The following is a 13,994-nucleotide window of genomic DNA, read 5'->3' on the forward strand; positions in this document are numbered from 1 at the left end:
TACATTAACATATTTTGTTATTTCTTACACGTTTTTTGACACCACTTATGACAGTTGTTAAGCCAAGTGCCCCAGGCATTTGCTCCCAACCAATGAACAGCCAGACTGGGAACTTCAAGTCTTTAAGGGAGTTACAACTGCCAAAAATGCTCTCTCACCAGGAGACATATTCCCTAAATTATATAAAGTAGAAATCTGTTCTGAAATTATTCACCTGGTATCATTAAATAATAAGATAAGGAGACCAACTAAGTCTGTGACCCTGTCAGTTAGACTTCTTTATGCTTTAGTTCTCTAAAAAGTGAGGATAAGTGTTTACCAATTTCATGTGGGTGCTGTGAAAGTTGATTAATGTTTACAAGGCACCATCTGATGAGAGGCTCTGGCTGTACCACCCAAGTCACTGGCTGTAGTATGCCCAGGTCCCTAAGGGCACTCCCTCGAAGACTGGCACCATGACTGTAGGTGACTTGCTGTGGCCCATCACTAGTTTGTGACCCAACTGTACTTTCAGACATGCACACCAAGAGCCAGTGAGGCTATCACCCAAAGCTGAAAAGCAGTTTTTCTAATGCTGCAGGCTCATGCACAAGGTACCAAAATAGCACGAGAAATACTATACCCATATTGCTTTATCCTAGACATCTGACACTTGTAAAGCTGATGCCAAATTTCTTGTCACATATGTGTCTGGAAGCCTTAGTGCTGAGAGGCATTTCTTATCTTCTGACATTTCAGAGAGCTGCATGGAGCTAGACAAGCACAGACTCTCCTTCAAAAAGGCATGAGGCAAATGCAAGCATTCTTTTCAAGTGACCTCCATGGCCCTCACTGGAAGAGATCCAAGACACCCTTCGGCACATCTGTAATCCTTAGGCTATTCCAAATGTTTGAGTGTTCTTCTTCCAGTGAGTGAGAGCTGAACTGCTCTGGCTCTCCAAGGTCATCTGGAAATGATATGCCCATTAGCCAAATGAGGAAATGCTACTGCAAGCAAACCAACCATAAGACCAAATGATCCACAAGGGTCCACACGCCCAGATTCTCTGTCTTTGGTGACATAAGCCACTTCCATCTATTAGAATTAGGCTTCAGTTAAGTCTAATTACTGTTGTGACTGACTTTCCCAAACAGAAACTAAACCAGGATTTTTGCACGTGACACAATAATAGATAATTTCTCATGATTCCCTTCTCTTCTGACCCTACCTCCACAACCTACCTGAAAAAGCAGGTGCCGTGGAGACCCCATCCCAGCCACCAAGGAGCAGGGGTTTCTAATAGAAGAGTCCCAAAAACAACATGTGCCAGAATAACCTACTTTTTAAGTGTAAATTCCTGGGCTCTATTTCAAACCTTTGAATCGAAACCTCTGAAAATAAGATCCCAAATCTGCATTTTTAACAAAACCCCCAGAAGATCTTTAACTTTTATTTTCCCAGAAAATTTTTATGCACACTAAATTTTTTAAAGCCTGACAGAATTTTCAAGTAAATTTAAACCCAGACAAACCCTCAGCCACAGGCCTATGTTTAGTGGTCATTGAGTCACCCACCCTAAACTTACCCTTCAACAAACTATGACTGCACTCAAGAGGAAGGAACACATTTCATGACTTCCTCCTTCTCTGACTCTCACTGTTCATGCCCCTCCTTTGGGATCATAAGCACTGCCAGATGAGGCTTCTGGCGTCAGCTGCCTTGTATTGTTTAACTTTTTTTTTTTCATTAGTTTTCCATTGCTGCCATTAACAGGTTTCACAAATGTATGTTTATGTATAACTGAAAAATTGTGCTCTACACTGGAATTTGACACAACATTGAAAAATGACTATAACTCAATAAAAAATATTTTTAAAAAAACAGGTTTCACAAATTTTTGGCACAAATTTATTAAACTCCAGTTCTTCAGGTTAGAAGTCCAAAGTGGGTCTTAGTGGGCTAGAATCAAGGTGTCGGAAGGGCTGGGTCCTTTCTGGATGATCTATGGTAGAATCCGTTCCCTTGCCTTTTCCAGCTTCTGGAGGCTGCCCACAGTTCTTGGTTCATGGCTGTCTTCTTTCATCTTCAAAACCAGTAACGCTGCATCTCTCTGTTCTTCACATTTCTTTCTGACTCTCCTTTTCTGTCTCCCTCTTTCACTTTTAAGAACTCTTGTGATTATATCAGGGCCACTAGGATAATCCAGGATAATTTCCCCATCTCAAGGTTCTTACCATGTGATTAACTCTGCAGGATCCCTGTTGCCATGTAAGGTAACATTTTCCAGGTTCCAGGAGTTAAGATGTGGGCATCTTTGGGGGCCCATCATTGTGCCTACCACACTTTTCATCTGTAATATGAAGGATGTCTTCATTTGGCTTCCCCCAAAAGCAGACCCTGAGACTAGGATTTGAGTACAAACCCAGGAAGCCAAGAAAAGGAGTGGGGAAGTCAGTCACTAAGGGAGGAAAGCAAGCAAGTGAGTTAATGAGCAAGATAATCACTACAGGCAACAGACTGAATTCCTCCAAGGATTGTGTATTACACACCTTAGAAGAGTCCCACCAAGAGGCAAAGAAACTGGGGCATTTAGCTACCAATTCCCATCATTTACCAGGTAGAAGTCACATTAACTCCCTGGTACTTCTGGCACTTCCTGCCTCCATGACTGTGGAAGGGCTCCACAAAGACCAAGAGAATGACCTTGGCAGAGACATCCATGAGACCGTAAGCTTGTTTCATCTGAGGAGCCTCCAGAGTGAGTCAATGGGCTAACAGTATCTGAACCAAGGCTCTGGTTTTTGAGGGGAGTGTGGCATTACATATTAAAAGTTTAAATGCTCATATCCTTTGACCCAGCAATTTGACCTTCAGGTAATTTATGCTAAGGACATAACTGGACACACATGCAATCATTATTTATAATATTTTAAAGAACAGAAAATAATTTAAAATTTCCATTAATAGGGGATTGGTTAAATAAACTGTGGTGATAAAACTGAATACTCTGCTCTAATTAAGTATAATGATGTTGGTCTACATTTATTGATAGAGAAACCATTTCCTGACAATTTCTGAATGAAAAAAGGCAGGTTGTACAAATAGTAAATATATTATAAATCAGCTTATGTAAAATTATGTGTGTATAATATGTGTGTGTGTGTGTATGCATAGCAAGATGGCTCAAAGAATGTTCATCAAAACTCTTTAACAGTAGTTATTTCTAGGAAGCAGAATTTTTCATCCTTTATACTTTCCCCTTTATACATCTATGTATTTCAAAATTTTTTTGGAAACAATGTATTATTTAATAATCAATCTATTACAAAGATATTTCCCATTAAAAAAAGAATTAAAGGTGTCCTAAAAGGTAAGTGTCATTTTAGGTCTAATACAATAATCTTCAATGAGCTTATACATAGTTCTCCATTTTAAAACTGCATGAGTTTTGGGACCATGCATTACACAGAATATTTAGGGCATATTTTGAACACAGTAAGTGTTTAATATTTTTCTTTAACTAATTTTCATCAGTATGAAATTCAGTAAAACAACACACTGAGTGAACTGGATCACAGTGAAATTTTCCCAATGCACAAGATGACTTCCCAGTGAGCTGAGCAGCATGGTATGGCCTTATTAGGCAAGAACCTGCCACTATAGCCAAAGGCAAGCCTGTCACTGCCTGGACACATCTGCATCATCCTCCCAGAGATGCTATCAAGAGCCTCACCCCCTTTAGGTAGAAGGGAAAACCAAACCAATGTGAGGACAGCCTGGCAATTTTTACAGCACAAATAAGACAAGTGGAAACAGAGTCATCTGCAGAAAACTAATTCAACAGTTTGTCCCCTAAACTGTAAGCCTTCCTCAGAAAAAGCACTGCACTTTTCTATGCATGATAACAAAGCCAACTGCAAGTGCTGAAAGGAAAAACAAGTGGAAGAACAAGCCATGGTGTGCCCATAGTGCAACAGATATAAGAATAGTTTCATGTGAGACTTTATAGTAATTCTTCCAGACCCTGTGCCCCTCTTGTATGTCTAAGGGAAAATTAATTTTCTTACCTGTGCAGGTTGCTCTTGGACTCTTCTTTGTTCCTTTGAATCTGAATAAGGAACAGATAACAGAGAAAATACAAAAATGGACAAGTCCCAGTTGATTTATATATTAAAGAGTTGACAGAGGTGGCAAGAGGAGGAAGGAGGGAGAGAGACCAGGCAATCACATGAAATGTGTGTCAGGAGGATTGTAAAGTGTCGGCTGGAGATTCAGAGCTTAGGGGAGCACCTGATGTCCAGAGGGAAGGGAATGAGGATAACAGTGAACTACAGAGATTTTAAGATGCTCTTTCTATATTAATAATGCATAACACATACTAAAACCTATTAAACTGTATGCTTTAGATGGGTGAATTGTATGGTAATGTGAACTGTACCTCAACAAGGCTATTTTTTAAAAAGAGTACCCTCCCAGAAAAATGCACATCCCATTTAGGCAGGTTATTAAGAAAGTAGCAAAATATTTTAAGAACTCTAATTACTTTTTGGGGAACTACACCATTTCTTTAAATTATTCTTGCACTGAGACTGAGTCATGTGGAACTTCAGTTATGTTTGGGTTATAATAGAATAAAGGTCCTTAGATCCTAGAGGATCCTTAAAGATACTCTAATCCACACTATCACTTCAAAGGTGAGAAAATGAAGCTGGAAAGGTTAAGTTTTCATTATGACACAGAAGTAAAGCTGGGAACTATGGAGATCTGATCTCCACTCTTTTGAAATCTACCACCCCACCCCCGTCTAACACTTTTCCTGCTATTGTTTACAGAAAGGAACAATTTGAGGATAAACATGATCAGAACATGTAGTTATTATGCCCATGGCTCAATCAAGTTTTTCTGGCCTTTAAAACAAATCAGTTAGACTGGCATCAATCCAAGCAGTTGTACAGCATTGCCCAGCAAACAGCCTCGCCATGGAGATTGGAACTTTCTGGCCCAATCCTGGAGAATAATCAATCCTCACAATGGCAGTGTTGCCCTCACCTCCTTTTAAAGAGCAACAGGAAAATAACAATGGCTACCACTTATTTGGGCTCTTATCTACATCAACTTGGGCAGGGTATTCAGAGCCCTATGACACTAGAATTTGGAGAGTTCAATTTAAAAAAAAAAAGTTTTTAAACTACTAGACGCCATTATGTAAATAACACCCATCATATCAGAAATTTATGAAGTTAATTATGGGATCTCATCTCTGATGCTCTCCCAGGATGGCTCTTGGCACCTGCTATGTGCTAGGCGCCGGTCTAGACATTTTACATATGGCATCTCTTTAATCCTGACAATAATCTTATTACATGGGTATTAATCACCTCATTTTGCAAATCAAAAAACTGAAAACACAATGGAAGCAGGACCAAACGAGTAGGACACAAGTTTTGCAGTCAATACAATATCCTTACAGATCAAGGAGGGTAAACTTCATGATGTGATTTAAGGCTGTATGAAAAGAATCTCCTTTTATCCCAAAAGAGTCACCCCAGTGCCTGTCATTCCATCATTAGCTCCATTCATCTGTGACTTACATACCCTTAACAGTTACCTATGAATTTTAAAATAACCTAAGCGTGGATCAGAGTAGACAATACTATACTACAGAATAAACTGGAATCTCAGTGGCCCGACACAATAAAACTATTCCTTGCTCATGTAAGTCTGATGCAGATGTCTGGAATCCTTTAAGGGGATCCATGATGAGACAAGGAGAGCATGGACGATGGACGGTGCAGGATGTTTTAGATTCACAGCATACAGATCAGATCATTCAGGACTACAAGCAAAGTACATCATTACCACCCACATTCTGCTGGCCAGAACTCAGTCACATGGCCAACCTAACTGCACAGGCAGCTGGGAAATACAGGAAAGCAAAGGAGAGGGTCAGCACCATAATCCCCACCATACTCCTGAAAGAATTACAGCTTTGGTTCTTGTCTGTCAGCATATTGGTTAAGAGTCAGTAAAACAATAGACACAAGTAGTACATAAGGGATCTCTTTTTCAGGACAGAACCAGAAAGGAAGTGGTGGAAAAGAGGCAGTGACAGAGATAAATGTACATACTTCACAATTTAGTTGGGTTCTGCCCAATTTGGAAGATCAGCCTCACTGTGTCTCCAGCTCCTTGTTCACACTTCCAAGGGCTTTGGCTGTGTGATGAGTCAGACCTTACATCTTGCAAGTGTAAGTCCTCTCAGAAATATTAGAAATAAAGCTGGTTGTTTATTTTATTCCTAGACGTAAATAGGTATTTGGGGAAATACAATAAATACTCTCCTGACAAGCTGATTGTAACAGCTATTAATAAATTGACATCTTTTTCCATTTAATTCTATCATAACTCAAAAACAACAAAACAATGAATTGTTCCCCCCCAAAATGATGAATCAAACTTGACAATGCAAAAAAACTTAAATAATATATTTAAAGGAAAAATTATAATGTATTAAAACATTAATAATAGTTATTGGTACATGATCCAATTATTCTAGAAACCTGGCTTGAAACCCTCTTCTTCAATCAGTTTAGTCACCAACTACATTTGATTTTATCTCCAAAATATCTCTCAAGTTTATCATCTTCTCTTAATCCTTCTATTCCCATTGTGGCTGGCTCAACCGTTCTCACCTGGAGTATCACATCACCTCCTAGATGATCTCCCTGCATTCAGTCTTGTCCACTCTGTCAATCACACTTTGGGGGAGCAGTGAGCTTAACTGCAGCGTGCAAGGGAATCCTTTTAGAAGCTGGTTGAACATGCTGATTCCCAAGTTTTGCCCCAGAAATTCTAATTCAGTGGATCTAAGGTGCAGTTCAGGGCTCTGAATTTTTAAAAGGCATTCCAGAAGATGGTGATGTGTGCAATCCTAGGGGAAATGTTGCTCCATACAAAATCTGGGCACGAATCCCAAGTCTCAATTGCCAGTCCTCTGGTTAAAGCAATTAAATAGTTCATCTCTCCTCGCTGGATAAATTCCAGGCCCTTTATTATAGAGTATAGAACCTCCAAGACTCAGGCCTTGAATATCTCTCCAGCCTCCTATTTCACTATTTCTCCTCAAATCTTACACTTTCAGAATCACCAATGCCGAACTATTTGCATGTCCTGAGCACACTGTCTTGTTGCATGCCTCCATTTTAGCCCATGCTGTTCTGGCTACACAGAATTTCCTTGTGCATTGTCTTTCTGATAAACCAGCATTTAACTTCAAAATTGAGCTTCAGTCATCCTTTGTTAATTTCCTCTATTATGCCACCGTTAACTCTGTCAGAGTTAATGTCTTCCTCCTCTTTCTTCCTCCTGTCTGCTCCTGACCTTTGTATGACTTCGACTTCAGTACTGCACATCTTTGTTTACATTCCTCTCATTCTCTGTCTTTTCATCATCTTACCTCCTTGCTTTATCTCCATGCCTGGCACTTTGAAGGCACTAAATAAACATTGTTGAATGATCAGTACACAGGAAAACTGAGCTCCTCTGGGGATAGCAATAAATAAGGATTTTTTTTTGGATTATCTGATTAAGTTAAACATTTTACCTCAGCTCAGTTTTATAGCATTTTCTATTTCCTAAATTATTCAAATTAATTCTACAAACACTTTTTGAAATCCTCCCGTGCATGTCATTGTACAATAGCGCTTTCTAAAATCCTATGTTTATATGCTAAAAACTATGAGATACAGACTTTCTTTGCCTTTCATCCTCTACTGGTCTTTCATTTTCTTAGTTAACTAATAGGTTTTGTACCACTTAGATGAGGTACTAAAACTTTGTGGACTGTTATCTTTTGAGATACTTATACTAGTAATGAATGTTTCCCTCCAGAAAAAGCTAAAAATTTTTTCCAAATACTATAATATCTGGTAGTGTTAAAATATTTCCAAACTTTTGTGTTTCTACCTAATAGGTTTGTTGGGGAAGTGCATGAGAAAGTTAATAGCAGCCTAGTATTCAACCCACATCTCTAAGCAATCAATAAGTTGAGCTGTTTTCTTTAAACTACATGACCTAAGCACCTAACTCACATCCTGAGAGAGAGTGTTAGGTAATAGAAAGAATGGACCACTGCCTTTCTATATTTATCTCTGGATCTTTGTACTTAACTCAGAAGATCTCTGGATTCTGAAAGCAGACTGTGGCAGTTTAAAACGTGGCATAAACATGGTAGCCTTGATCACCCCAAGGCAAATTAAACAACCTTCTTTGTACATTTATTCAAAAGTTTAGGTCAGGAACTTAAGCCTGCACATAACAATGTACTTAAACATTGCTGCTTTATACAACTCCATATATATTTTATTGTATAAGTTTGTCTCTCAAAGGAGAAAATGTTAACATAAAATAGAAAATAAAACTCTTAAACTTGCCAACATTCTGCAGTCTAAAATAATTTTCTATGAGAAGAAGCAAGATGGCGGAGTAAAAGGATGCTTGTAGCTCACCCTCTCCCACAAATACACCAAAACTCACATCTACAGACCCACTCAGCCAACCAGAGCACCTGCCGAATTCCGACAGAACATCGCCCTCTTTGAAAGACAAAGACGCCAAAAATCTGGTGGGAAAAAAGGAAAAAAGAAAGAAGAAAAAGCAAAACAGTGGGGACCGATCCTGCAGGGAGGGAGCAGCAAAGGAGGGCTGGCATTCATTCACTGGGTCTCCCTCCTCCAACAGAGAGACCAGTGGGATGAAGGAGGAACCTCCGAGGCTCAGATCTGCCCCGAGCACCCCTTGACTGACAGAACTGAGTTAAACGGGCACAAAGGGTCCCCATGACACCCAGCCCGAGACACGACCCGGCAGCTGGGGCCAGGACGGGCTGCCCAAGCAGGACGGAGGACTGGGGCGGCTGCACTGAGGCAGCCCTGGGGGACTGCAGGGGGCTGCGCGCTGTGGCTGGGAGGGAATACGGAGCAGAACCACCTCGGTCCCCCATAAATTGTGAAAAAAAGCAAAGGTACACAGCTGGTGTGCCCTGGGGGGGAGGGGCACCATAGCCTTTGTCTCCTCAGACCTGCGCCGCCATTACTGGCACTTCTCCCAAGAAGAGAGGCGGGGCGCAGCCACAGTTGCCATCTCCTCCTGTGCAAGTGCCCAGGCAGGGGCGGGGCCAAGACCTGAATCCGCACCTGGTGGCTCCACAACCTCCTAGGCAGGACTGAGACTTGTTTACAGCTGGAGGCAGATAGGATCTTTCTGCCCTGGTACCTCAGAGAACTTGTACCGCCAAGACAAACAAGGAGCTGAGATTTGGCATGGAGCAGAGGCGGGGCCATTCTGCGCTCTTCCCCGAGCCCACCTTTGGAACTCCGACCTGAGGCAGAGCAGGCAGCTGCACAGAGTAGCGCAGCGACCCAGTGCCGGGAAAGGGTGCACGGCAACCCGCTTTCCTGGCAGGAATGCAGCACCTGACCACAGTGCTGGGAGGGGGCATGATCTGCCCACCTGCCTCCCCCAAGTGCAGCATCTGACTGCGGCATCAGGAGGGGGAGTGACCCACCCGCCCACCGGATAAGAGCTCAGCACCTGAGACCCAGTGTTGGCAGGGGGAGTGATCTGCTAGCTGACAGCCACTGGGAGCAGCACAGGAGAGGGTGCCAACAGAGGGCCTCTGGAAACAGCAAGCTGAGTTTGAGAAACAGGCCGAAGACACAAAGACCTCTCAATAAAATCATTAAAAGCACAGCGTCTCCAGCAGAACTAGATAACTGATACTCCTTAAGCCACAGTGCCAGAGAGATATGAGCAATATGAAGAAGCAGAGGAACCACTCCCAATTAAAAGATCAAGAGAAATCCCCTGAAAGCACCATCAAGGAAATAGACATTGATGGCCTACTAGATCAAGATTTCAAAAAAGGAGTGATCAAAGTACTGAAGGAAATAAAAGAAATAGTGTTTAGAGATATAAAATATGTCTAAAATGAAATAGAAGCTATAAAGAAGAACCAAGTAGAATTAGTAAACTCATTTGCTGAGATGAGAGCTGACCTAAAGGCTGTACAAAGCAGGCTATATAATGCAGAGGAATGAATAAGTGACCTAGAAGATAGGACAACAGAAAGCAACCAATCAGAACAGATGAGAGAAAAACAAATAAAAAACAATGAAAACAAAATAAGGGACCTATGGGATAATATGAAGTGTGCCAATCTACGCAAAATAGGGGTTCCAGAAGGGGAAGAAAGAACAAAGGGGATTGAAAAGGTCTTTGAAGAAATCATGACTGAAAACTTCCCAGACCTAAAGGAATCAGATATCCAAGCACAGGAGGCTCAAATGGTCCCAAACAGGAAGAACCCAAACAGACCCACACCAAGACATGTTATAATCACGATGGCCAGAGTCAAGGATAAAGAAATGATCCTAAAGGCAGCAAGAGGAAAACAAAGAGTGAGGTACAAGGGAACCCCCATAAGGCTCTCAGCTGATTTCTCTACACAAACACTACAGGCCAGAGGGAGTGGCAAGATATATTCAAAGTTCTGAATGAAAAAAAGATGCAGCCTAGGATACTCTATCCAGCAAGGCTATCCTTTAGAATAGAAGGAGAGATAAAGAACTTCATAGACAAGCAAAAACTAAAAGAGTTTAGCAACACTAAACCCATGCTAAAAGAAATATTGACAGGTCTACTCTAAATAGAAAAGAAGCAGGATGCTACAAAAATGAGAAACTCATAACTGGAAAGGAGATAACTGCCATGAATTACAAAAAGAATAAACACAAAATTGTAAAAGAAGACATCTAAATCATTAAGAGTGGGAGAGGGAAGCAAGGAAAGCCATTGTGGAAAACAGTATGGAGATTCCTCAAAAGACTAGGAATAGACTTACCATGTGACCCAGGAATCCCGCTCCTGGGCATATATCCAGAAGGAACCCTACTTCAAAATGACACCTGCACCCCAATGTTCATAGCAGCACTATTTACAATAGCCAAGACATGGAGACAGCTTAAATGTTCATCAACAGATGACTGAGTAAAGAAGATGTGGTATATTTAAACGATGGAATACTATTCAGCCATAAAAACTGACAATGTAATGCCATTCGCAGCAACATGGATGTTCCTGGAGAATGTCATTCTAAGTGAAGTAAGCCAGAAAGAGAAAGAAAAATACCATATGAGATCACTCATATGAGCAATCTCAAAACAAAACAAAACAAAACATAAATACAAAACAGAAATAGACTCATAGACATAGAATACAAACTTGTGGTTGTCAAGGGGGTTGGGGGTGGGAAGGGAAAGACTGGGATTTTAAAATGCAGAATAGATAAATATGATTATACTGTATAGCACAGGGAAATATAAACAAGATATTGTGGTAGCTCATAGCAAAAAAAAAATGTGACAATGAATATATATATATGTTCACATATAACTGAATAATTGTGCTCTATACTAGAATTTGACACAACATTGTAGTAAAATGACTCTTACTCAATAAAAAATGTTAAAAAATAAATAAAATAAAATAATTTTCTAACACAGCAAGACACTGCTTCACTTCAGCAGAAGAGTGGAGTTATTACTAATGTACTCTTTCTGATATCAAAATAGTAAGAATGATTACTCATCCTATATCTGTTGCAATAGAGTTATCTGGATGTGGTAAAAATAGCTCCAAGAACAGTCTTCACTCTAGCTATAAACCTGTAAATCTTCCCTACAAAGATGAGAACTGTCCACAGCAATCAACAGCAACACTCCCAGACTCCCAAACAACACAGTGCTGAGCAGTCGAAGAGCACTGTTAACATTAACAAGGAAATCACTCCAAGCATCCTGCTTCCTCTTCCCAAAGAACAAGTGTCCTTAGTGCACAAACAGACCAAAACTCAAAGATATCCCAGAAAATACAAATGTAGAGTTGCAAATATGCCTCACAGAAGAATAAGAATTTATAACAAAGTTTAAAATCATTTGTAAGGTGGCTATATTAAAAAAAAAAAGAAAATAACAGTGTTGATGAGGATATAGAGAAACTGAAAGTCTCATACATTGCTGGTGGGAATATAAAATGGTGATACCTTTTGGCAATTCCTTAATAAGTCAGACATAGGATTACCATATGACCCAGTAATTTCACTCTTAGGTATACACCAAAAGAACTGAAAATAAGGACTCAGACACTTACACACGAATATTCACAGAAACACCAACCATTCACACCAAAGGGTGGGGAAATCACAGATGTCCATCAACAGATGAATGGATAAATAGAATGTAGTATATATACACAATGGAATATTATTCAGTCTTACAATGGAGTGAAGTACTGATACATGCTACAACACTGATGAACCCAGAAAACATGCTAATAGAAGAAGCTAGTCACAAAAGGCCACATACTGTATGATTCCATTTATACGAAACATCTAGAGTAGGCAAATTTGTAGACAGAGAACAGATCAGTTGCTAGGAGCTGTGGAGACAGGAGAATGGGAGTGACTGCTTAATGTCTCCTGTTTCCTTTTGGAGTGATGAAAATGTCCAACACTAATAGTAGCAATAATAGTATGACATTGTGAGAGTCCCAAATGCCACCGAAATGTACACTTAAAATGGTTAAAATGGTGACTTTTACCTTACGTGAATTTAACCACAATAAAAAAGATCATTTGGCAGCTAAATCACTTTTAGATGCAATGAAATTCTAAGATATTCCATAGTAAAAATACTTTTGATTAAAGTATACTTATCAATACAAGTATCTGTAAATTGCTTGAATTATCAAATGTTATCCTTAACTTAACTGCCCCGTTTGTAGATAAATTCGCCATTACAGTAGAATTTCAAAGAATTTTGAAATTAGAAGACATCTGGTGAATATTTGTTGTATTAAATTGAAAAGTAGCAAAGTCAAGTAACATAAACCCCAAATTCATAAAATTTTTGATAATGCAAGATGACTACAGGTATCTCCTATTAAATGTCTAGAGGACCACAAATTGTCAGAAGTCTGAGGAAAACTAATGTTCTATTTTTAAAATGAATAAATGCTCAGCATCACAAAGAACTACTGGCCTATATCATTACTCAGCATTATGTATAAATACGAAGATTCATCAACAAAGTTTATGCTGAGTGCTTATTATGTGTCAGGCACTATTTTAGGCATTGCAAATATGAAATTTATTAAGTCAAGATTTCTGCCCTGAAGGATCTGATTTTAGCAGGGGGGCGGGTTCGGTATACTATTTTATTCACAGTTAAATTTCACCATCAAACACTGAGCTCAAGTATATGCTGGCCCTATGTTCAGATTTTTGACATAAAGAAAAATGGACAGCTTTCAGTGTTAAATGTATTAAATACTGCACAACATATTCAACAATTAGAAAAAAATCTAGGGAGTAGTATAAATATGTGTATGTATTTTATGTGTGTGTGTGTGTGTGTGTGTGTGTGTGTGCGCGCATACATTTAGTAGCACAAGTATAGCGACAAGCCTTTCAATTTGAGGAAAAACTCATTCAGGACAGAGGTCCTTGGTTGCTAACAGAATCTCCCCTTGACTTCAGACTTAAGACAAACCAAGGAGTCTGTCAGTATACAAAAACCACTGTATTCAGAAAAGTAGCAACAGGATAGATAAACGAGTTGGATCCTGCCAATTCAGATTGTGGGGGCCAGTCTGAAGGGTTGGCTGGAAGCAGGAAATGTTGCAGCTCCAATATTTGTAGATTAAAACAACAGTATAGAGACAGAATGGTTAGTGCAGTTTTCAAAAATCCCAGGTTTTGCAGACAAACTCCTAAGATGCTTTCCCCAAACAGTGAAGGATCTTATGAATAAAATGGAAACCATGCATGTTTTACATACTGTAGTTTTACATATACCAATAACATCACCCAGAACAGTAGCGGGATGAATAGGCAACAGTAAGTACAGATAAAAAACTTACTGCTATTATCTTCCTAAGTGGTTTTTAAAGCAAAGCA

At 39.7% G+C, this 13,994-nt stretch overlaps 1 long non-coding RNA gene across 3 annotated transcripts in view; it reads right to left on the minus strand.

The window, feature by feature from the left end:
• Nucleotides 1-1,865: 1,865 nt before the first annotated feature.
• The window catches only part of LOC116285905 (uncharacterized), a 61,653-nt gene continuing 49,524 nt past the window's right edge, over nt 1,866-13,994 (minus strand). For all 3 annotated transcript variants that reach the window (XR_012058910.1, XR_012058907.1, XR_012058917.1), the window contains 2 exons: nt 4,048-4,088; nt 1,866-2,438 (listed from right to left, as the gene is read on the minus strand). This is a non-coding gene — a long non-coding RNA (uncharacterized lncRNA). The remainder of the gene's footprint in view (nt 2,439-4,047; nt 4,089-13,994) is intronic.

Source organism: Vicugna pacos, chromosome 2 (genome assembly GCF_048564905.1).
Source record: "Vicugna pacos chromosome 2, VicPac4, whole genome shotgun sequence".
NCBI lineage: Eukaryota > Metazoa > Chordata > Mammalia > Artiodactyla > Camelidae > Vicugna > Vicugna pacos.